This window comes from Lissotriton vulgaris, chromosome 12 (genome assembly GCF_964263255.1).
Source record: "Lissotriton vulgaris chromosome 12, aLisVul1.2, whole genome shotgun sequence".
Taxonomy (NCBI): domain Eukaryota; kingdom Metazoa; phylum Chordata; class Amphibia; order Caudata; family Salamandridae; genus Lissotriton; species Lissotriton vulgaris.
Genome location: NC_141700.1, coordinates 721,962,656 through 721,988,492, shown reverse-complemented (window position 1 = coordinate 721,988,492; position 25,837 = coordinate 721,962,656). Strand labels below are relative to the sequence as shown.

Sequence of the window (25,837 nt, the reverse complement as noted above, 5' to 3'; positions counted from 1 at the left end):
GATTCTTCTGTTTGCAGGTTAACTCTCCACCGAGGATCTACTCATTTTTGTTTTTCGAACCGCCATACGGGTTCGGCTGTAGGGTCGCGGTTCCTAAGTCTTTGGAGTGCAAGCCTGAGACAGTAGGTCGAGGGTTCTGGTTGTTTAAGGGAGTTACCCTGGGTTGACAGAGGCATTCCTTAGCATAGAACACCCTACCATTGCGAGCAGCATATTTAGTTTAGGATGGATTTCTTCGAGTTGGAGAGACCTGCACGGACAATGACTTTTAGAAAGAAGATATGTAAATTGATCTCAAAGAAACGTTTTCTAATACCGTGTGTATTTTTGCTATTGAGTTTGATGACATTTATAATCGGTTATGTGACATTCTCTTTTAAAGTAACGTTTGTTCCCACTGTGCAACCTACACCTCCACCTACTATTTCTTCTAATTTTTTTCACCCTTTGCCTGAACATGAGGTAGTTAGACGATTGGAATTTGCCAATAATTCCTTCATTCAACTTCTGCACCAACACCAGTTAGTGATGAACACGACAAACTGTTGGATCTGTGGTCTAATGCCCCATACGACTGATAAGGGTATTCCGTACTTAGTTTTGCCTTTTAGTTTGAATGGTTCGATTTGGGCTTACAGAACAATGTTTATTTATGCCCATAGTGTCTATCTCCTACGTTCACCGAAGGACAACCCGAAGAATAGTGCTGTTGCAAGAGGCATAGTCGACATGGTTTAAGGGACTAATGCCGCTGAAACTATTCCGATAGATGAGAAGCAACCCTATAGTGGTTGGGATATTACTGGATATGGAGTTAGTCTGAGTGTTAACCAGCGAGCGAAAAGTTCTCCACTGATTTGGATAGTGCCCCATCAGGGTCGCTATTGTCTGCAGGGTAATGGCAAGAATCCGAGAGCTCAGTTAGGGAAGAGCGTTTGTACTGATACCTACGTATTTACGTCCCAGTCTTCCCCAGCATTTTTACCTGCTAAGGGTACCTACTTTGTTTGCTACAACAAAGCATATACATGGTTGCCCCCTGATTTTTCGGGCACATGTTTTGTTTCTTTCCTGTTGCCTCCCACTTTTACAGCTGCAGCAGATTACCATAAAATGAGAGTTGCTAGAGGTGTCTTTAGCCAAGAAGACACTGAAGGGCAAGAGTTGGGAGATTTCTTTAAGGGTTTTCTGCCGTTCTGGGGACCGATGGCTAATAGCAGGAATATTCGCCAGTTGACGAGAGTGGTTGAGTCCACCATAGTCGAAACTGCCGGTGCCCTTAGTAACTTGACTGGTGAGCTCCAGTCGGATAGACTTATGATACTCCAAAATAGAGTTGCCCTTGATGTCCTACTAGCAGATCGAGGTGGAGTTTGTAAACTGATTCAATCGAGCTGCTGCGTTTTCATTCCAGACAACGCTCCGTCAGTCTTCCAGGCCATTTCCAAGCAATATAAGATCTCCGATTCTGTCCATTTGGACAAAGGAGATTGGTCGTTGATGGGATGGTTATGGGGATTGATATCCACTTGGGGTTGGAAGATTTTGATGGTCATTGGGATGGTCTTAGCTATCCTTTTCCTGTTCTGTCTCTGTGTACAGTGTGCTCCTGCTATTTGTGGCCTCTGTGCTACTTCGTGTGCAAAGAGACCTGTCCAGAGAGAGATACTAAGTAATAGGATAATGCTACAGCAACACATCGATGATCTGATGAATATAGATCCGGATTCAGATTGACATGGGTTTGGGTCTGTTGCCTATGTAAGGACAAAAGGAGGGGCTGTAGTTCCGTGAGTTTGTGGGTCTGGTTCGGTGGTTCCGAACTTGTTCAATAAAGGTCCCTGACGCCGCTGGGTTCTAAAACCCGGTCCTTCACAACCCAAGGGAGCTGACCAGACCCCCCCCTTAAGGCGGCTCGCAGGCATGCCTGGCCGCCCTGGCCTGTGTGCAATCCAGCTGAGGAGACCGGGCGAGGGGCAGGAATCTGAACAAATGCACTCACCGTGCAAAAAATGCTGGCAGCTCCAAAGGGGCACTTCCAAACGGCATCGGGGTAGTGGGCATAGAGGGCGCCCAGAGGGCGGGGAGAGGAATATGTACCTCATCCCCCGCCCCCACTCCATGCTCAGTCTCTACGGCTGACCCCTTTCTGTTGACTATGTGAACACAAAGTGCCTCACATTGCACCTCTCATGCCCTCTTCCCCCTCTGACATTCCCATGCCCAGGCTCAGGACCTAGCAACTCTATAGCCCTCCTACCACCCACTGGTTCCACTGCACTCGACCAGGGCATAGTGAGTGCCTGCAAACACATAAGATATGCATTCCTCAATCAGTGTCTGCCCCTTCTCTGGACCTCTCTCTATGTGTCCACCTACGTGCCACAACTCAGTGTCCCGCACCACTTTATGTACCACATTCCCTCCATTTGTATACTCAAGGTGAGGCAGCCCTCTCACTCCCGTGGACGCAGTCTTGGTGCCTGGCAGCCCTCCAAAAGCAGCTTGAAGCATTTATGGGCTGCACTCCTGTCCCTCCATGTGACCATTCAGTGCCCTGTCATTCTCTAACTGATAGTCTCCCATGTCCAGCTATGCACGCACTGCCTGCCACTCATATTACCTTCCTCCCCTGTGTCACTCTGCACACACAGAGATTAGCACCTCTCAGTTCTTCTCCCTTTTACCTTTTGCGTACATCCACTCAGTAGACTCTCCTTCGCAGGGCCGGCTTTAACGCTGGTGGAACCCGGTGCGACAATCACTTTTGGCACCTCCACGGTCCTTGACCGCCTTCTAGAATTCTCTCTCTACCATCTGCAAAAGTGCCCCCATCTCTCCTATCATAAGATATTGCTAAGCACAGTTCCCCCCTGATGTCACAGAACCCCCCCTCCCTCCGAAGGTCAGTGCCCAGTGCGGCAGCACCAGTCGCACTGCCCTAAAGCCGGTCCTGCTCCTTCCCCATGCCCCTGTTGTCAAATTAACTGGCAACCTATTTCTCCTACCGTGTCTCCACACATGCACATTGGGCCTGGAACCCCTTTCGTACTCTGGCTGTGCGACCAAAAAGTGGCCTGCACCTCTCTTGATCACCCTCCATACATTGTTTGTTTTTGCCCTGTACCTGCTGTATCTTTCCACTGCTGTTTTGGTTTGCACTGAGTTTTGTTTCTTTGCGTCTGTGTACGTTTGTCTGATTTTGCCCAGTATCTGTGGGGTTTGTATGGGGCCAAGTTTTTCTGTGTGACTTCCTGTATGCACTCTGCATATGTTGTAGCACCAAGGATAAAGTGATGCATGGCAAAACACTTACAAGGCCCCAAAGGCAAGAGCTATTGGCTATGCCAATGCTTGTTTTTTGTTTGTTTGTTTGTTTACATGAGATCTATTAAACATCGAAAGCTGTCACGCCAGACATACAATTGGGCTTCTAAATATCCCCACCATGTGTGCTCCTATGTATTTTCAGCCTTAGTAGGCTTGTCAGGCAAGAGGTGCTCCTGGAGAACCATGATTTGCACAGATTGCTGTGCTGACTCTGACAGGGATTTGCAAATCATCAATCACCAAGGCGAACAAATCTTGATGTGTATTAAGCCTCAGAGTGGAAGGGACATAAGTGTCACCTCAAGAAGGCAGAGGAAACAGAGGCAAGGGATGGGAAACAGCGAGAGAGGGAAGAAAAAAGACAGAGAGGTAAAATAGCGAGAAAGAAAGAGGAAACTATGGAGAGCAAGAGAACTATGGACACAGAGAATGAAAGAGAACGGCGGAGACAGAGAGCAGGGACGAGGTGACGAGAGACTCCATGAAAGAGAGAGATGGAGATATTGCCAAAGAGACTTGGAAAAAGACGGGCAGAGAGCTAGAGGGAGGGAACGAGAAACAAGGACAGGTGTAAAGGGACAGCTAGAAAATAGACAGGCAGAAAACAGAATATAGAAGAGTTTTTTTAAGAGTGATCATGTGTGGGCGGGGTGGAGCTGTGTGGCCCGGATGCCCCGCACATGTGGCGAGATCTCTCAGTAGCTCAGTGTCTGAGCACTCTCACCGAAACATCACTTTTCTACTTTTTTTTTTTTTTTTTTTATTAGAGTACGTGTATACATTATACAAAACAAAATCCATTTGTTTCCAAATTTGAACATACTACATAGCAGAGAAATAGTAAGCCTAAACAGTTATAAACATATATAAAATAAAACATACAATCCTATGGGAGAAAAGCTTTCATAGTTGAGTCCTTTCAAATCTTAACCAGTACTGAATCTTAGCCGAGGGAGTAGAATACATTGCTTGTATGGCCTGTCGAAACCTTGGCCCAAACCCCCTCCCCTCTAAAACCTTCCATAGGAAAGACCACCTCACCCGGTCAAATGCTTTTTCTGCATCTAGGAGGATCATCGCGGCTCCTTCCCCCCCGGCAGCACAAATATCAAAAATAGTAATCGCTCTTTTAATATGATTCGTCGTATCTCTTCCCGGGATAAACCCATGCTGCCAAGGTGAAACCATTGCCGCGACGATCCTCCCAAGTCGAGTAGCCAATATCTTGGCATACAGCTTGTTATCCGCATTAATAAGGGAGATAGGCCTGTAAGACCCTGGATTTTCTTTGGGCTTACCCTTCTTATGGAACACCACGATATTGGTACCCTTCCATGACTCAGGTATCTTGCCAGTGATCATAATCCCGTTAAATAGGTCCAAGAGAAGAGGGGATATTTCCTCCCGCAAGCATTTGTATAATTCTATTGGTAATCCATCGGGGCCCACAGCCTTCCCTGCTGCCAGACCTTGCAATCCACCTATTACCTCCTCGATGGTTATGGCCTGTTCCAACTCCTCCCTCTCCTGCTGACCCAATTTTTGACCTATATTGTCCCAGCTGTTCATTGGAGTATCTGTTACCACCTCCTCCTGGTATAGATCTTGATAAAACCTTCTGAAAACCTCCAAGATTTCAGCAGGCTCCTCATATACCCTCCCTTGTTCCTCTATCTTTGAGATTATGTTTTTTGACGTAACCTGTTTAATACGCAGCGCTAATGCCCTTCCAGCCTGTTCCCCAGTCTCATACAACCTAGTTCTGTTTGTGTGATATTCCGCTGCAGATTTTTTAGCCAGTTGAATCTGTATACCCGCTTTTATGGCATTAATCCTCCCGAGAGTTTCCAATCCTTGCCGCCCCTGACTTATATCCATTTGGTGCTGCCTTTCGGCATTACTCAAACTTTCCAGTAATATCTCCCTTTCCAGCTTAGTTCTTTTCCATTGTCTGTTATTATAACTAATAGTTTCCCCTCTTAACCCGGCCTTATAAGTGTCCCAGACTACCCCCCTAGACGCACTATATCTGTTGGCATCGAAAAAAGCCCTTGACCAATTTCTAATATATTCAATATAGGCACTGTCAACTAACAATTTCCTATCGAAAGTCCATGGTCTTGGTCCTTTTGCAGGTCGATTAATATCCATTGTCATTACCAAGGGGCTATGATCAGACATTATCATTGGGAGTTTATTAATTTTAACCTTATTTATTTCTGTGGCTGAAACGAAGAAGTAGTCTAATTTACAATATTTGTTGAAAGGGTGAGAAAAATAAGTAAACCCAGTGTCCAATGGTTCCTTATTGCCCCAGACATCTCTTAGCCCATATGATGACAATAACGCAGATATGGCTTTATATACCCTAGGTTTACGTCCGGTGTATGGTATATCATTAGTAAAGTCTGCCGAAATATTGCAATCTCCACAGATTATTACTGGGGCTGGCCAGTCTATCAATTCCTTCTCGATAGAATCAAAAATGCCAGGATCATCTGAGTTAGCTCCATAGATTGAACAAATAGTACAGCCCAAATCCAATTCACATATAGCCCACCTACCGAGAGCATCTGCCTTACAGCGCTTAGCTCCACCAAGGGCCACCTTTCCAATAATAGCCACACCCCTTATGGTAGACGTTTGAGAGGTACAGGACAGAATCTCAAACCCTTTTAACTTAAGCCAGTGCTTCTTCTTCCATGGCAGGTGAGTCTCTTGTATTGCCAAAATATCTATATCACTTTTCTACTTAAAGCTTTGTGAGCTGGTTACTTTGTTACAAACACGGGTACAGTCGTGCTGGAGAAGGGGCGTTAAAAATCAGAAAGTTTACTGCAGAGTGCTTTAAAACCTCACATTAAAAACTCCAGTACGTGGCATGAAGTGTGGCATTTCGGAAATGGCTACGGAAACGACGTTGAGGGAATTATGTAATGCAACTAGTAAATATTTCTAAGAAACGTATGTCTAAATATATAGTTCACATGAATATTAAAATTGTAAGGCAATTCATAATACTCACAAATTATCAAAAAAATATACATACAAAAGAAACAAATCTGCATTGGCCGGTAATCGAACCCGGGCCTCCCGCGTGGCAGGCGAGAATTCTACCACTGAACCACCAATGCTCTGATGATAAGCTATGGTCAGTGTGAATATATATGGCTGTTATCTACAGGTAGTGCATACATGTAGAGGAGGCTATATTTCCTGTTCTCAGACTTGGGCCAAACATGAATCTAAAAACAGAGCCATATATAGTGCAGCACCATGCTTCATATGAAAAGAGCAGACCGGAAACTCAGAGTATTATATAAAGTTTTACACGTGATCCTGCAATTCTTCATGCTACATGTGCACATCAGAGCGCACAATCAGATGATGCTCACCTGTTGCACACGCTGAAACATTATATGTAAAGCACCAAAGCTGTAAATAGAAGGAAACAAAGGTGACACACAGGAAATGCGTTCCTATTTTTCGGTTGTGCAACTCTTGAGTTGTGCTTGCAAAATCTCCTGAATTTAATAATAATCTTGAAAGGGCTTAGAGCTTGCCCATTATTTTCCTTTGCTTAGCATCAGCTGGCTCCCAGGTCACTCTTGTTTCCTTGCTTCCTATTGGTCAGCTCCTACTCCTCACCTCCCTCTTCCTCCTACGCTTCCAGTCTTCCCCCTGCTGTGGAGCTTGAACCAAGTGCTGCTTCCGGTGGCCAGTCTCCTTCCACTGCAGACTCCTGCAGCTACTCTTTTTAGGTCTCGCGACCTATCGATGTACGCAAGCGCATCGAGCGGAGCGAGAATTCATGTCGGCAAAATCAACTTCAAACTAAGGGCTTTCGCCCCGCGGTTTTCTTGAAGTTCACGTGAATCACATGAGCAACAAGCACGCGCATTCCCGCCTAGCACAGCACATCAAAGGGCTTCTCCTCCCCTAATTATTCATGGCCGGCCGCAGGCCGGCCGCACTTTCATTTTCCCGGCATCTCCTCCCCTAATTATTCATGGCCGGCCGCCCTGACGTCACATTCCCTGCCCTGCCTCCACCGTTACCTGCAAATGTTGCCCTGCTTGTTTAATATGTGTTGTGGTTTTAAGTCCATACTTATGAGGGTGCCTGGGAAACTGCAAGATCCAGAGTACAAAGCGGTTTTGTTCTATTAGCACGCAATGTCTATTGGAGTATCACATGCGGTTTTGTTCTATTAGCACGCAATGTCTATTGGAGTCTCACATTAGACGGAGCCACTTCGCTATGGCAGATCCGAGGTTCTGTTTTTGCCTCTGCCCTCTTGTGCCAAGAAGGACAGACATAGATTTTCAAACCTCACTGGCCCGTGTTTGTTTTACAGTGCCAAATTGTGCATCCTCCCCACTGATACACTTCCTTACGTGTTGCAATTAACTAACTATCTAACACGAGCACGCATGCGCACATCATCCTCACTGATGCACTTCCATGTACTTGCTGTGCTTCACCAACGTCGCAGGCCCCAGACAGCAGAGCTATCGCTAGACGCAGCCTACGTTGCACGATAAGTAGTTATAGGAAAATTGTCCCCTTCCATCAGCTCTACTTGGGGCACAATCGCCCCCCTCCCCACGCCCCTTTCCCCACCCCCTAGCCCCCAGTGCAACTACTGTACTTATTATAGCTAACCCTTGTGCATTAGAGACACCAGATAGAGGGGTGTGAGGAAACGACCACTGCACTCCAGCGCGTGCTTCTGTGCAGCGCTTCCTTAGTACAACGATGAGTGAGTGACAGTGACCCCATGCTCTTCTTAGGAGAGACTCCCCCCCCCCCCACACACACACTGTCCCTACTCTTTCGCTTCAGAGGGGAGTTCTCATGGTCTCTGAGTGGGCGCCGGGGTCCCTCACTGATACTACTAGCAAAGCTGGATGCTCCTCCCCTAATTATTCACTTTCCCGGCTGCTCACAGCACATCAAAGGGCTTCGCCCAGCGTGCGCTCTGCGGCTTCTCCTCCCCTATGCCTTTTCTTTCACACGCAGCCTCCTCTCGCCCCCTGCAACACTCCTGCCTCCCCCCTCACCCCTCACCCACTGTCTTCCTAGTTATTTCAACAATCCACCCTCTACCCAGCTCCCCTCTTGTTATATAGATTAATCTATCTTTCATGGAGCACTGCATTGTTCATCAGTGGCGACGAATTGCATGATCTTAGCCAATGCGACAGGAATACCAACAATTTGAAGAAGCTTGTGCTAGACTTCTGCTATTGTACAGTGCTCCCGATATCTAAATGCCCATCTTGTTTTTTTAGCCGACCTTCTTGTGGTCGGTAGGTGACGCCCAGTTTTAAGCAAGCGGACTGGAGTTTTCTGAGTGACGCTGACGCTCCATTTTGGCAGAGTTACTGATCGCATGGCAGGCACCTAAATACTGCTTCTGGCGATACGGTTAAATTAGTATGCTCATCCGTTTCACAAAATCAGCTTTATGATATTTGAATTCTTAGCATGGAAATATTGCTGGAAGCTATGTTGTAACGCAATTAGGATGTGGCTTTAAGGGCTGGAGGGCCGTCTCGGAAGGTGGGGAACAACTTTAGAGTCTGGCATTAGGCTAATGTTTGAACATCTTGTGATTCTGGGTAGATCACTTAATTTCCCAATGCCCAAAAATGTGTCCGCCTGTAACGAAACTGGTGCTCGAGTAAAGCGCTCTGATGCCTTCAAGTTCACGCTGTAGAAAACCGCAAAAAAATGCACATCAGAAACAGAGCACTTTAAGTGCATCTTTTCCATCAGTAGAAATGAGGCATTTGCCGCAGTGAACAAAAAGGGTGGTCTCTTTATTATTTAAACTTTGATACATGAAGGTTTGTTTTTTTCTGTGATTAAAAACAAGTAAGGCATTTCTGGAAGGACTGTACACTTGCCAATGAAATATACCTTAACCTGCTGACAAATAAAATTTTAAAAAAACAACTACTGCATCAAGAATTTTGAATTCTTTTCAGAACACGGAGGTGAGGATTATTCTTCACTTTCTTTACTAGTAAATCACAGCAGCCAATCAAACATTAAACTACATAACCCGTGAGCCCTCACAGCTCCTTCTCTCCACCAATCAAAGGGCATCATCACTGTTTATAAATGTCCATCCGAGTGTAGTCCTCCCTCCTTTCTTTGTGCAGAAAACAACATAAGTTCATAAAACCTTTAAGCAATCTAGACTGAAACCGAACATCCACCGGACCACTTCTCGGGCCAGCTCCAACAGGCGAAGATAAACATCCTTCCCAACGAAGATGCACTGTCAACCGTATCTCAGGCTGCTTCAGGTCACCTTAAAAAAACAACAGGTGATGGACAGAATGCAGAACAATGTCATACATTCACCCCAGTACAAAGATCTGGGCCTAAATCCATCGTTTTTTTGCTCACCATGCCATTCCAGTTTGAACCCAGCCATATGCAAATCTGTCTTGACCCTCTGCCCCATGGGAACAGTCCAGGCCGAACTGCCAAACCAGGTCCTCCCTGGACTGGAAACAAGCATACAAGGACCAGTTTCGGGCTTTCAGCCCTCATCAGCCTGGATAGCTTGATTCCAGTGGCATGGAGAGCACGGGACTCACGTCTGAGCATACCCGTCTCACTCGGGGTGACAAATGCAACAAGCACTGGCGTTGCCAATAGGTCTCGCAGTAGGAAAGTTGGAGCTATTGGTTTTGTAAATGACAAAGCCCTTTCTGTTTTTTAAATGAAAACAAAAAAAAGGCATTGTTATTTGCAATTGTAATAGCTCCAACTTTCCTACTGCGAGACCTATTGGCAAAGCCAGTGCTTGTTTGCTTTTCAGGCCATCTTCTTCACCCCCCACCTACCACCCGGGTCAGTGCTGACTGCGTCATAATTCTTTCATTTTTTTTTCTTTTAGCCATGCTGTGTAACATGTAAAAAACATTGACAAACCCAATAGATTTTGCATAGGCGAAATCTATTGGCTTTGCCAAAGCTTGTTTTGTGCTTTGAGCAGACAACAGTTTACACACAGTAGTGAATTATCCATCTGTGGGAAGAAGCACAGTTCGCATGCAGCAGACTGGGGTACATTATTATCTGAAATGCCCATTACTATGATGACCAAAGGTACAATATACAGGTTTACTTTGACAGGTTCCGCTGACTCATTGAAATTACTTAACCTCAATGCATTAAACCTAGTGCATACGTCAGAATTAGATCTGGCTTGAGCTGGGACTAAGCTAGCATCAGTAGCAGCTTGCATCTACGGGAAGTGGTAGGGCGGGCAAGTGGGTGGTGAGTTGTGCACTATCGCACAAAAAAAAACCACCTGACACAGCATCCTTCTCGCAGCACGTCGTCCTCCTGCTGCAGTCCGGTGTTCAGACAGGCCCCAGCAAACTGCATTAACCAATCCCGGGCCTCTCTCTCCAGCTTGAGAGAGGTGCCAGGATTGGGGGGAGCGGCCTTTCTTGCCACTCTCGAAGACAATGAGCCCTGCACTTGCTCTAACTCAGCTGCCTTAAGACACCTGAGTTAGAGCTTTCAAGGTGCGCATGTCTGGCTGCCCATCACAAGACGGACGCCAAAAACGGACATGCGCACTTTGCAAAGTGCTCAAGCAGTCCACGTCCTTCCCTGCTGCCGTCACTGTGCAAACTTCGCCCCGCCCTGACCCTCGGTTCAGGAGGGGGGGTGACAAATAAAATGGTAATAAATTAACTTTATTACCATTTTATTTTTCATCTAGTAGGGGCTTTTGGGGTATTTTTACTAGACGGGCGACGTACCTCCTCTCTAATGGAGGAGCCAAGCCGCCCAGCATCCATCCACTGCCAATAAATATAGATTTATGACAATACTACTTCATGATTTTGTCATTTTAGGCTTGTTTACACTGTCTGGGCATTTTTGCACCTCAATAGTACCAGTTTAACACAGAAATATAGAAATATGGAACAGAAAGTCAGTCTTTGCAATGGGTCTTCCATTGCACTGCAACACGCAATGTTGCATTTTTAGTAACGTTTGAACCTGTTGAGCTCGAAAAAAAAATTGGGGGTGGGAGGGGGGGGGGGGTTAAAATCTAGATTGATCAACAGAATGAGGAATTATGCAGCAAATGTAGCAAATGTATAATTATTTAAAAATAGCAACTGACTGCACAATTGGATAACATTCCAGTAATCTTCATTATAGGTTCAGCTTTTGCTGAGCTCATCCCAAGCCAATAATAAAATAACAGTGCAGAGAAGGTACTTTAAAGCAACGAATTTTCCTGCATCCCATAAAAAACTCGAAATCGTTTTTTTCAGTTTTGGCCAAGAAAAAACGATGGTGTATAACAGTATATAAAAGGTAAAATATTTTGAACTACTTTTGTTTTGTAAAACGTGATCGTTTCACTGGTTGGAGAGTGCGAGACGAGTTGATAAAAACTATTAAAAAAGCAAGTTATTACCATATTTCAAATTGTATTAATAAAAATGTCGCCCAACTGCCGTGACATTGCCACCCGCAATGCCGTGACCCGGATTCGAACCGGGGTTGCTGCGGCCACAACGCAGAGTACTAACCACTATACGATCACGGCGAGCTACTTGGGCTCTGACGTTGCCCGCCTCCTGAAGAGGTAAGAGGCTCATCCTGTCACGTGCTGTCTGGTTTTTGTGGCTGTTGTATGTTGAGGCGCTGATATTTCGCCGCCTCCTCCTTTGGCCTATTACCACTTCCGTAAACTGTAATGTACACAGAGCAGTACCAGACGCAGCTCTGCCATCTTGTATTTGCGGAGAACTGACACACCATGACTGCACCGGTTCCGTGTGTCGGATGCGTTTTTAAACTGAGAGACCGTTGCATGTTGCTGCTGTTCAAAGAACAATGAGGAAGAACGGGAACAACACGATTGGTGTCATCCAGCATAACATATAACACTGGAACCGGGAGAGTCGAATTATAGCGCCATGAGGCAGTGCTTAATTTGTTCAAAAAAAATAAGTGCAAACCCCCAAACTTTTTCTGAGGAGGCAGCCCCCCCCCCCCCACAGTTCCCCGAAAGACAAGACCCACGTGAACAATGTCTTCAGCAGTAGCTTGAATGCCAAGGGCCCCGGGGCAAGCAAGGGAAAGGTCCCCTTTGACTGCCTTAGGGCAGCAAAATGCAGAAATGATTAGGCTGCAGGCGGCCACCAGATCAGGAGGCAATGTGCCAGAGAGAGAGAGTTTATAATTAGTAACAATGAGTTTTCGAAAACTTTACCAGAGCTCCAGATGGAGTTTTGTGTATTTGGCACAATGCCATAGCTGGGCTCTGCAGAACTTGGAACAATACTTCAGACGTGGCTACAGGTTTAGGCCACAATATGCTAGACTAAAGTGGATGGACAATGTCCATGCAGTACAGGAAAGGCTAGACACATTATTCAAAAGGAAAGTAGCCCTTTTGAAATGTACGCAACACTAGACATAAGACCTTACTTGTGCAGTGCACACTGCCCGGTTGTAAAAAGTGCTTCTATTTCTGCCTGGTTTTCTGGCCGCTCCCTCTGCACCCCTACATTACTGTTGGCCTACTCACAGCCTTATCATGCAAGTGAAGCTTGCAACGCCGCTGCCTGTGCTGTAAACATCTGTACTCTGAAGCTATATTTACACTGCAGCTGCCTGTGCTGTGCCTGTTCTTGAGGCACTTAAGATTGAACCTCTTCTGCCTGTTCTGTAAGAGTGTTACTTATGGAAGGTTACACTGCTGCTGCCTGTGCTGTGCCTGTTCTTGAGGCACTGAAGCTTGAACCTCTTCTGTCCGTTCAGTAGCAGTGTCAATAATGGAAGGTTACCCTGGTGCTGTCTGTGTTGCTCCTGTTGGTTAAAGCTTGCTCATGTTAGTTATTGTTGAGAAAATCTTTTCACTAAACAAAGCCAGACTGATTGGCTTTGTCAATAGGTCTTTGAAAGTCAAAGGGACTAGAGTTGGTGATACAATACAGTCTCAAATTAACATCAAAATAAAGTACTTGGATCATTTACCGTGAGCAGGTAATTAAAACCATTACGTGATTTAAACAATCACATGTATAATTCTTGCATCTAGCGCGAGTATTTCCATAAACCCAATGCCCAGCAATCTCTGCCTAAATCAATTTGCGAGTCGATTAGAACATCTGCATTCACCGAGCAGTTAAAGTGCATATGGCGCAGTGCAAACTTGCAATTTATTTAGCCGTAGGAAGGGCCCATTTGCAAACTGAGCAATGCATCTAGAAAGGACGCTTCTAGTGCAGATGGCAGCGCCAGTACAATGCAGCTAGTTATAACCCAGACATAGGTCAAAATCGTTTCTTGGACCACTACTTTTACATTGTTTACAGTTGTTTAATTGCATATGTTGTTGTGCACACTTAGAACGCATTAAGCAATAAAATAGCGCATTATTTAAGACATGTCGATGTCGGTGCCTATGAAATAGAAGTTTTTGATACAGATTGCAGCATCACTTGTGTCCACTTAAAACAAAATGCTGCCATAGGCAACACGATTAAGTGTAAGTAGAATTTAAGATGAAAAACATTTATTTAGGTACGAGGGTGAATTATCGTGTACCGCACAATGTTAATAGAAAAATCGTGGGTTTGATATAATTCTTGTGGAAATTCACTTTCTATAGTTTGTCTGGAAAAAGTAAGGCACTGCTGAGATTCGAACTCAGGATCTCCTGTTTACTAGACAGGCGCTTTAACCAACTAAGCCACAGCGCCACCTGCGAGACCCAGCATTTCCACTCTACCCCATTCCCTATTATAAATGTCGAGTGCTGCGGTTTTCAGTTCTTGGAAGTTTTGATATTTTCCACCTGTTCCCAACAAGAAGATGGAGAGGAAAACCTGATACAGGAATGGAAAAACTACAATACTCATGAAAAGTTTATGTCGGTACAGATTCATATTCGTATTCATTGGTAATATTTTGAAGCATGAACACCATGCACAGGCGGACGAAGTGCTTGACATAGAGGAAAGTACAAATGTAATCGAAAGGGAAATACTATGAAGGTCACCAATAGGTACGAGACACATATATGAATACCTACGTAAGCTCTCATGGCACTAGCCGCCCCACCTGTGCTGTACAGAGATCACTGTCACATGCTCTATCTGTAAAGTCCGGTGAATTCATAAAGATACGAAAGTGTTTTGGGTGTTTTATTCGATACCTTGTCTTCGTCTCCAAAGATGAAAACGACAGGATTTCTTGTTGTAGTGTTCTATAGCGCGCACTCGACCCGAAGATATCGGAGCGCTTTACACGAGCACCAGTTGCGTTGCAGTCGTTTCTTCCGCACCAAAGAGCACTTTTTAGTTTTCCCGGTACAGACGAGGAACCCTCCAGTCTCGGCAAGAAGGTGGGATCTATTCTCTTGGGACCCCCGACGTAAACAGCGCTTGAAGAAGTGCAGAATTAGAGCCCAATGAAAACACTAACGAGGCTGTTGTTAGCAAGTCTTGTCAGCTGTAACGATTGAAGCATCCACTTACAACACACCAATTACAATCATTGAGAAACACCACCCACCACGTCACACGGTTATTTACCAGCATAAACAACACTCCGCGCTCTACGGTGCCACTTTAAAACGTCCTGCACTGTGGGCATAGCTTTTTAATGTCGATACTCTACAAACTAAAAATTAGGAAAAGTAAGTGGCCAGTACGGGGATCGAACCCGCGACCTTGGCGTTATTAGCACCACGCTCTAACCAACTGAGCTAACCGGCCACAGTGCTTCCTGCCGGAATTTCCCACTACAGGACCATTCATTCAAGTGAAACAGGATCGTAGTTTATCTGTAGACATTGTTTCAGCAGACGTGGAGATTGGCCATTTGCTGTCATTTTAATTTCTCGGAGGTAGAGGCGAGCCATTCCCGTCCCATGATAGTTTCCCCGACAAGTACCGAGGCGCTCAGAGAGTCCTAGGTACACTCTACTTGCACACAGAAGGAAGTTATCACTAAGTAGCACGTACATTATTTAATGGATTGCATTGATGACGCCTAACAAGAACGACACAGCGAGCAACTCCAGGCAAAATGGATTGAAAACTAGAATCCTTCACCCAGAAAACGACTAAGCTCAGCAGCACCGCGCATGCGCAAACGGATATCAGTGGGTTGCTTCCTGCGTTCTCCTCATACCGGAGCCCACCCCATACCAGGCACTGGCAGAACTTGTGCCTAGCCTTTCACGCCAAGCACGTTACACAGGTTACACAGGTGAAAGCCCGTCTTTAATTCCTGGTAAACTTTCCTTGCTCTCCCCTCTGAGATGTTAGTCACATATTGCACAGTAACCCGCGTGCAACTGCCTGGCTAGCTTTTCCATAACCCTCACCATTGGCCACTCACCCTGGCTCAGAGAGGCAGCTCACTTTGCTTGTACCTCATCAGCCGTGGCTGTGCTGAGAGCTCTTAGTCCCCTAATGGCAACAGGACCCCCGCCCCACACATGGATACCCTACAAACATGAATAATACACAGGACACAGTGTTTGGTTGGAAAGAGAATGCTGCAGGATTTATTACATACAACATATGTAATAGATGGGTTATCTTATGGGTAATCCAAGGGCAGGCCGCATTCTCGCCACCTGCCCGCCTGATGAGCCGGGCAGCACGGTGTGTGGCCAACTGTGTGCTGCCCTATATTTTAATTAAGTAAACTCATGCCCCGAGGGGCGGAGCGCAACTAGGCAACCCCCGGTTGTACAGGCCCACAACCGCCCGAAGGACTACTGAGGTGCCGACACGTGTACCCGGACCTCCCATGAAGTCCAGGTGTTAGGCTCTGGCACCCCTATGTGCCTGCTGAGGTACACCGCTTCACCTCCCAGCTTCTGGATCACCCTGTAACTCCGCTGCAACGAAAAATGACAATATTATAAAGTTCACACCACCCCACCCCCAGTTGGCGCACGGGTAAGAGGTAGGGCGGGGAAGTGCGTCCAAGTTGTTGGTCTGTACGTGGCGGCGAGGGGCGGCAAAGAGGCCTGAATCTGGCGAGGGGGACTTAAGTACCCCTCGCCCGGCCTGCCGCCCCCCGAAGCACGTCACTGGGCCCGCCCCGTTCCCTGCTGGACCCCTCCTGCCCGAGGGAGGAGGGAGTACTGCATGCAAGGGGGCGGGGGGGAGCCCCCCAGCGACTAAGGTGCCGCCCTCCTGATGGCCACCGGGTGGCCTCGGGCAGCAGCATAGTCCCCTAATGGCAACAGGACCCCCCGCCCCACACATGGATACCCTACAAACATGAATAATACACAGGACACAGTGTTTGGTTGGAAAGAGAATGCTGCAGGATTTATTACATACAACATATGTAATAGATGGGTTATCTTATGGGTAATCCAAGGGCAGGCCGCATTCTCGCCACCTGCCCGCCTGATGAGCCGGGCAGCACGGTGTGTGGCCAACTGTGTGCTGCCCTATATTTTAATTAAGTAAACTCACGCCCGAGGGGCGGAGCGCAACTAGGCAACCCCCGGTTGTACAGGCCCACAACCGCCCGAAGGACTACTGAGGTGCCGACACGTGTACCCGGACCTCCCATGAAGTCCAGGTGTTAGGCTCTGGCACCCCTATGTGCCTGCTGAGGTACACCGCTTCACCTCCCAGCTTCCGGATCACCCTGTAACTCCGCCACAGCCCGACCGGTGGCTACCGTCGCCGCCCGGGCCCCCCATCCCCTATGCTCCTTCCTACCTGCAGCCTCTCTCCTGCAAAGCCTCGTACAAATCTAGGAGGAACAAGTCCAAGCCCACTGGATTGAGATGCACGCCATCTACTTCAAAGTAACCTTTTATCTTATCCTGAATCATCTCATGGCGGATGAAACCAATGCCTCTCTGCGAAGTGAACTTGCGCATCTCCCGGTTTACCCTCCTCCTAGACCTTTCTATGGCTTCGCCTGACCTTGCACCCCGCCAGACTCTGCGTGGGAGCAATTCGGACCACCAGACCTCACAGCTCCCCATCATTCTGCAAACCTCCACCAGGTCCGCCCTCATTTTACGCAGCAACGCGGACCTTCCCATGTTGGTAATGTCGTTGCCCCCCAGGTGAATGACCAAGTGATGCGGCGGAGCGCCCTCTGTAGCCAGGGAGTGTCTGAGTCTGGACAAGAGGCCACTCCAGCGCATGCCCGGGAAACCTAACCATACACACTCTGTGTTGGAGAAACCCCGCATCCAGTTCCTGGTGGCAGCCCAACGACCTAACCTGGAGACAGTTGAATGGCCCAGAACCCAAACTCTCGAACCTGTCAACACAAAAGACACCAATCAGTTTTGCTCTTTTATTGCACGCTTAACACAGCAAAAGAAACGGTACATCAAAGCAACATGCTTCTTGTTCCAATAAATTGTAAGGCCCTTGTGCAACACAGCAAAGAGAAAGATAAACCAACAAATCATGCATATTGTTCCAATAACTATAAAGCCTTTGTGTTACACAGCACGATAAAAGGTACACACCAAAACATGCATATTGACCCAATAACTGTAAGGCCCTTGTGCTACGGGCGGACATAGCGCTTGTAACAAAGTGACTCCCAGCGCCCCACCCTTCTAATGCCTTCTGGCGGCATACCTGCCCTAGAGGCAGAGGTGGCCGCCCCAATACGAAAGGAGTGGCTGGAGAATCGCTTCCCCTCGCCATTCAGGCCCGCTCGGGCTAGGCAGGCCAGCATTATTCTATCCATCTGGTACCTGGTGAGGGGTGAAAGGTCCTCATGCACAAGGAGGTAGCCCGCCCCAGGTGGCCGCAGGGCGAGGTAGCTTCGGACTGCCGCCACGGGGCAACCGGTTCGCTCCTTAATGGGAGTCAGCACAATGCGAACCCCCTTCCCGGTTTGGTCTGTCTTGGACTTCCTGAGCGTGACTGTCATATCCGAGTCCAATGCAATATCCCCCAGGCACAGGGCGTCGCCGGAAGCATCGGTCTTAGAGCGTGCCACCAGCTCGCTGCTCCTAAAGGCCCCGAAAAAGGCGAGGCAGAACGCTGCCGTGAACAGGGTGGCCTCAAAGTGCGAGCGGGCTACTGAATGTAACACCCGCAGCATGTCCTGCAGGGTGCTGAAATCGATGGGCGCTCTAATGTCCGGAGCCCTGGGCTCATCCCGAGCCCAGCCCTTCAGTGCTGCCCTGATGGCAAAAGGCTGGGTGGGATCAGCGAACCCTCGTAATTTAGCGTCATGGCCGATGGCCGCCAGATGTCCGCAGACCCAGGAGTGGGACTTTCCCACTTTTCTGGCCCAGACAATGAAAGCTCTAACTCTGTCCTCCCGGGGGAGCTCCCCCAGGCCCAATTCCTTCACTATCCGGTGGAACGCGGCAAGGTGCTTTCCATAGCGTTTGCTGGTGCTTGGTGCCAGGGCCCTCTCTCCCATGGCTCTCAGTTCCTGCTCCACTCCAAGATACGCCATAGCTCCGGCGGGAAAGGGGTCATCTCCTCTCTCGCCTGTGGGCAGGCCGCCCGGAAACGCTCCCACTGAAAACGAGAAAGCGCATCTGCTGCAATGTTAATGACCCCAGGGATGTGCCGCACCCTAAATTCCAGGTTGCAACGCAGGCTACTTCTCACTAGGTCCCTCAATAGGCAGAGGACCAGCGGACAACTGGCCGTCTGCCCGTTAATCGCCTGGACCACCGCTAGGTTATCCGACCAGAAAAGGACCTTCCGATCTGACAGGGGGCCGGGCCAGAGATGGAGGGCAATGATGATGGGAAAAAGCTCTAAAACAGTTATGTTGGCCGTGATGCCTCGCTTGCGCCATGCGTTAGGCCACTTCTGCGCACACCACTGCTCGCCCAGAATAGCTCCAAAGCCCTCCCTCCCCGAGGCGTCAGTGAACATGCTTAGTTCTGGACTGTCCGCCCAGGGTGCCCTCCAAATGACAGTGCCATTGAAGTTATCCAAGAACTCCACCCATACTTCCAAATCCTGCTTCATTCCCGCTGAAAGTTTCACAAAGTGATGGCGTTGGAATATGTTCGCCGTTGCCCTGGCTAGCCGCCTTTCAAAGACCCGCCCGGCCGGGGTGACCCTGGCTGCGAAGTTGAGTTTGCCGAGCAGGCTCTGTATGACCCCCAACGGTGCCTTGTTCCTCCCGAGCAGGTCCCGAATGTCCCGTTGCAGTTCCTGCACCTTGCCAGCAGGGAGTCTAGACACCCCGTTGACCGTGTCTAGCTCGATGCCCAGGAAGGTGAGAACCTGTGCTGGGCCCTCGGTCTTGCCCGGCGCCAGAGGCACCCCTAGGTGGTCCGCCAGATCCACGAAACACGACAACCCTTCACTGCATTCCCCAGTCCCGTCCCTCCCAATGAACAAGAAGTCGTCGAGGTAATGCGTCACCGCCTCAACCCCATACTTAACTGAGAGAGACCACTGCAGGAAGGTGCTGAAAGCCTCAAAGAAAGCGCACGAGACAGAGCAACCCATTGGCATGCATTTGTCGAAGAAGTACTGACCTCCCCATTTGAACCCCAGGAGGTGGTGGCTCTCCGGGTGCACTGGCAAGAGCCTGAATGCCGCCTCGATGTCAGCTTTTGCTAGCCAGGCCCCCCTCCCCGATCTCCTGACCTGATCTATGGCGGTATCCAGTGAGCTGTAATGGACGGAGCATGCCTCCTCTGCCAGCCAGGAGTTAACTGAGTCCCCTTCTGGGAAGGACAGGTGGTGAATCAACCTGAACGCCCCCTGCTCTTTCTTCGGGACGACCCCCAAAGGAGATACCACGAAATCGGGGAGAGGGGGGGAAGGGAACGGGCCCGCTACCCTCCCCAGGAGCAGTTCCTTCCGGATCTTTTCAGTTACCACCGCGGGGAGGTCCCTGGCCGATTTCAAGTTGTCCGCCTCCCTGCTGACCCTTGGACCTAGGTACGGGATCCTAAAACCTTCGAGAAAACCTTCGGCTAACGTTACCCTGTCTTTAGCAATGGGGTAGTAAAAATTAGGAAAAGAAAGTGGCCAGTACGGGGATCGAACCCGCGACCTTGGCGTTATTAGCACCACGCTCTAACCAACTGAGCTAACCGGCCACAGTGATTCTTCGTGGAATTTTCCACTACAGGACCATTTATCTAAGTGAAACAGGATCGCGGTTTACCTGTGGACATTGTTTCAGAAGACGTGGAGATAAGCCATTTGCTGTCATCTTAGTTTCACGGAGGTAGAGGCGAGCCATTCCCGTCCCATCATAGTTTCCCCGACAAGTACCGAGGCGCTCAGAGAGTCCTAGGTACACTCACTACTTGCACACAGAAGAAGTTATCACTAAGTAGCACGTACATTATTTAATGGATTGCATTGATGACGCCTGACTAACAAGAACGACACAGCGAGCAACTCCAGGGAAATGGATTGAAAAGTAGAATCCTTCGCCCAGAAAACGACTGAGCTCAGCAGCACCGCGCACGCGCAAACGGATATCAGTGGGCTGTTTCCTGCGGTCTCCTCTTACCGGAGCACACCCCATACCAGGCACTGGCAGAACTTGTGCCTAGCCTTTCACGCCAAGCACGTTTTTCTCAGCTCTCTTTCTACGACTCTTCCCTGCACACTCTCATAGACCTTGAGCTATTTAACACAATTTTTCCCATTATCCCCTGGAGTACACAGCTTCTACTTTCCAAAGGGATCCATTATTCAACAGGGAAAGCGAGCCCTCTAATCGCGACTTCTTTATGACTCTCCTTCATAAAGTGTCTACATATATTCCTATCTGTGACATACGTGTTACCTTAGCTATTATATTACGTTTATTGCGAGACAATTCTCGTAAGTAGTCGTGGCCGAGTGGTTAAGGCGATGGACTAGAAATCCATTGGGGTCTCCCCGCGCAAGTTCAAATCCTGCCGAGTGCCGACTACGGTAAATTTTTGTACACTTTACTTTTCACATTTTGGATAGTATCCATAACTGTCCCAGGCAGTATTCACCATAAGAGAGAGAGAAGCTATGCTCTTTACATGATAGCTCACATGGGACTTTCGACCTCACCCAACCCACATATATTAAATCACAGGATCAGGGAGGCAGTGGGAGGGGAACAATATGACAGCCATTCTGCAGCTCTCCTAAGTGCCACGCATCTCGGGTGACAGTAAGGCATATGCCAAAAAGCCCCCGCATCCCCCCACTATGGAGAATCTATCACACAAATCAGCAGGGTTGACAACTGCTCGTTTAATATTTCACATTCTTCGCAATTCAAAGGCAAAGCATGGTGTTGCCTCGCTGCAAGCAGCCACATTTAGCTCCAGAATTCAGCAGCAAAGCTCCAGCCAACAGGTGAAAGCCCGTCTTTAATTCCTGGTAAACCTTCCTTGCTCTCCCCTCTGAGTTGTTAGTCACATATTGCACAGTAACCCGCGTGCAACTGCCTGGCTAGCTTTTCCATAACCCTCACCATTGGCCACTCACCCTGGCTCAGAGAGGCAGCTCACTTTGCTTGTACCTCATCAGCCGTGGCTGTGCTGAGAGCTCTGTCTCATCACTCAGTGTCGCAGACTGACCGCACTAGGACCCAGAGGGGTGACACTCTCCCTGGAGTTGATTTCTTTCTGGGGTTCATGCTACTGTCAAGAGCATCCATTGATCAGCAACGCCACGCAGGTTAGCTGCAAACAATTACCTAATTCAGGTGCCAGATTTCCTGATGGCTAATGTGTTATGAAGGCAAGGGCATAGCTATCAATGGGTACATCAGGTGCAGTGGCACCAGGGTTCAGGATTGTGGCGGATTTCTGTATCCCAAATATAGATTTTTTGCTAGCCAACAAGTGGATGGTGGACCCATTCATCCATCTGCATTAGGGCCCATGAGACGTTGCTACGCTGTAGGAATGCTAACAACCCATTTCTTGAAAGTTAAGGTATTAATGACAAGTCACGTGCAAACACACATAATCATGTTCATGCAGACTTTCCAAATGTCAACATGGATATATTATGTTCTTGAGAGCACATGTTCCTCAGATAAATTCTGCACACTCACAGAAAGGTCGTCGTTGCTGATGTTTACTGTACTAGGCACTTTGAGACACACCACCTACTCCTGACTTTGGCTAGCACAAGCTAATATTGAGGTACCCCAAATCATTCTAGGGTGACACACTTAAACACTGAAATAGATTAGTGACCAATTATGAGCTTTGCAGAAGTTTTAAGCAGTTTTAGACTACTGACTGCCACAAAAGTGGATACTATGTAAACTAATTCAAACTGTACTCAGCGTCACACATAAAGCAGCAAAATGTCACACACTAGTACACTTAATCAATGGAAGTGTCACGCATAAACATACTGAAAACTTGGGGGCAGATTTACTACTTCAGGCGCATCTCTGCTAATCAGCAGGGATGCGCCAGAAGAGTTGCGATGCATCTGCCCACCCGTGCTCCACCACTGATGCGCTGCATTTACAGTTTGGCGCACCTTGGCGCATGGATGGGCAGATGCTTGTCGCATCCCCCATCGGAAAGGCGGCAAATTGCTGGAGTTGCATCACAACGCAGCTCTAGCAAGGCTCGGGGGTGCCCTATCCCTAACATGCTGCGTCAATCCTTACGCCTGCTTCAAGCAGGCACAGGGTTTTGACGCAGCATGGCCTTAAAAGTGACTGAGTGAAATCTTGCAGATTTCACTCAGCCACTTTTAGGAGGCGTTCCTGCGCCGGAACGCACCCCCTGCGCCGGAACGCCTACATGTGGCGCAGGGCTTTAAAATGTGATGCATCTCCCAGATGCGTCATGTTGTAAATACCTCACAGCATGGCACTGGCTTTGCGCTGCTGCTGCATCACAAAAGTGATGCAACGGTGGCGTAAAAGAGGCGCAAGGGGCTTGGTATTTACATTTCTGCTGGTTTTAATGCAGGAGGGGGAGCCTAAGATGGTGGTGTGATGAGACAGATATATCTCTCCTCCGCCTGGGCCTGCTGGATATGCTTCCTTCACTGGCCAACCAAGGCCCATTAGAATCATACGATCGGAGAGGAGTACCTCTCTGAATTATTTCAGGTAGCTCAGAGGCCTCCAACAGGCCATACCGCTGCCCCTAATTCTAAATAGCTTGGATTGTGGCATGCACACGATGGTGACTGTGGGATGAGAAAGCTCAGCCGCCGGTGTGGTGGAGGAGTTTGTCCGTAAGCTCTAAAGACATACAGGTGACTCTGACCCACCTGGAGGAACCACAGCAAAGTACAGCAGCACATTTCTCTTTCTTTTTTATGCATTTTTAGAAGTAAACTGTGGTAACTAATAATGTGATAAATTTTCAGTACAATGATGCCATGGTTTTGTAACTATTTTTATTAATTGAATCAAATAAATGTATTCATTCATTACAGCAGTACAAGGGAAGACTTGCCAATTTAGAGATCAAACTCACTATGTGAGAAGAGGCGGGGCCTAACTTGGAGTTCTGTGGAGTGGGTGGGGCCATTACGTTTTGCTTATGAGGCATGAGCATCCGAGCCCATGAAGAGGTTTGGGAGTTTGTGCCCAGCATTGGCACTCTCCTTACCCCCTTCAAAGTACAAGCAACATACTTTGGGGCTGCGACTTATGTCCTAGGGCGGTTGGACCCTGCCCCTATGGGTATCAGTTGTGCAGAGCCTCCACCCACCCTGAACAAGGGCTTTGGAGGTGATGTTACCCCCCACTATCTGATATCAGCTCCTCTCTGGGAGACCATGTGAGCCGAGCTGATATTGTGAGACACACAGTGGCACCGTATGGGGACAACATTTGCCTCTGCAGGAATCCAACCTTCAGTGACAGCAGGGGTGCAGAACAGGTTGCAGTTACAGGGGCTTCGGCCTTGGAAGGTGTGATATTTAACACTGTATCTTTAATAGAATGTAAAGGTGTCATTAGCTATGTCAGGCATTAGGTTGACATAGGAAGGTTCTAATGTCAGTCAGTTTATGTCTGTTAGCATTGCATGTGGATGGGATCTTATATTCCTGGATTAAACTTCATTTCAAGAACCATGTTGTATCCTGGATTTATTAATGAGGATACTTCAGAAGGGCTTTAGATATCAGAACAACGTGGTGAGTAACCTGAAGATGGTGGCTAACCAGGAGCAGCAAACAGCAGGAGTAGCACTGGAAAAGCAGCACATGACATTAGAATGGGGGCAACAGCTTGAACCCCGAATCAAATGTAGAGTAGGGAAGGCTTTCCTGCCAATGTCACAACAGCCACCTTAGGAACCATCGCAGCCTCATGACGCTGGACACAGGCTTACTTACTAGAGACACGTCTTCCTGGTGCATCTACCCCGCCACAATAGCCAGCAAAGCAAGACCTGGGTCATTCTGGTCAGCCATCCAAAAGGGGTTAATACAGGAATAGCTTCCTCTCTGTCATTAAGACACCCACATTATGCTCAGTGCATGTTTTGATATGGTGTTTGCATGTGGAGCCCACCGGCACACATTTTTGGGGACTGGTATTTATTTTTCCTCATGAGACTTTCACCAACGCAAAAGGAATAAAGATGAAGCAAAATAAAGAGATGCTAAAACAGTGACAAAGAAAGCAGGATGAAAAAGTAACTTAAAAGGATGAGATAAAGGGGCAGGGAGTGTCTGGTGGTAGATGAAACAGGTATCAGGTGGAACCAAGACTTGGCAGTCTTGGCATTCCGCACCCTGGCCTCAGTCCGCAGGCTTCTGGTCAAAACGTTAGGCCCCATCATTGTTCCTCTACAAATTGACTCTATTCCCAGGAAGTGACAGTTACTGCCACTTAGACGCCATAAGGAATGTTAAAAGAAGATGCAACACCACTACAACTATAAATTATTTTATTGAGTTAAGTAACACATCACCGACAGTGCATCCTGCCAGTATGCCCCCAGTCTCCAACTGACACAATGGACTATTCTTCCATGGAGACTGAACATTCCTGGCTTGAGTTGTACACATGCACTAAAAGCCGCTGTACATAAACAACTAAAACATATCCCCCTTACATGACAATGCAAAAACAAAGTAACAGAAAAAAAGCTAAAAAAACTATGTACAATGAGCAACATTACATAACAAAATGAACATTCCACGACTCCTCAGTGACCTGAAACGCAAAAGGTTACTCAGCATCCCAATTGAGAACACCATACTACGTCATGACAAAAATCTCTGAAGCAAATAGGAATCTTCCTGCATCACATGGCAGGGCGACCAGACCCGCCACATTGTATGGCACCCCTCCTGATACCTCACTAAAAGAACTTGCCCCTCCAGAAGCTGAAATTCTGTTCCCAGGGCACTTCACTAGCCTGGACATGTGCCACTGGAGACCAGTATGAACCGTCACCACATCAATTTTAATGGAGGTGATAACAAAAGGGTCCATGTACTTGGTTTCCCTCTTCCTCTTCCATCTCACTTTCTATATTAGAACTTGATGCCCCACATTCCACTTCTTGTCCCTCACTGCATCC

General features: G+C 47.9%; 5 non-coding genes across 5 annotated transcripts; all 5 read right to left on the bottom strand.

Annotated features, from left to right (window-relative positions):
* Positions 1-6,393: 6,393 nt before the first annotated feature.
* On the bottom strand, positions 6,394-6,464 carry TRNAG-GCC (transfer RNA glycine (anticodon GCC)). The gene has a single exon. It is a non-coding gene; the product is annotated as a tRNA-Gly (tRNA).
* A 5,390-nt stretch (positions 6,465-11,854) lies between these two features.
* On the bottom strand, positions 11,855-11,926 carry TRNAH-GUG (transfer RNA histidin (anticodon GUG)). The gene has a single exon. It is a non-coding gene; the product is annotated as a tRNA-His (tRNA).
* Positions 11,927-14,016: 2,090 nt separating this feature from the next.
* Positions 14,017-14,090, bottom strand: TRNAT-AGU (transfer RNA threonine (anticodon AGU)). The gene has a single exon. It is a non-coding gene; the product is annotated as a tRNA-Thr (tRNA).
* A 943-nt stretch (positions 14,091-15,033) lies between these two features.
* TRNAI-AAU (transfer RNA isoleucine (anticodon AAU)) lies at positions 15,034-15,107 on the bottom strand. The gene has a single exon. It is a non-coding gene; the product is annotated as a tRNA-Ile (tRNA).
* Positions 15,108-20,345: 5,238 nt separating this feature from the next.
* Positions 20,346-20,419, bottom strand: TRNAI-AAU (transfer RNA isoleucine (anticodon AAU)). The gene has a single exon. It is a non-coding gene; the product is annotated as a tRNA-Ile (tRNA).
* Between the last annotated feature and the right edge of the window lie 5,418 nt (positions 20,420-25,837).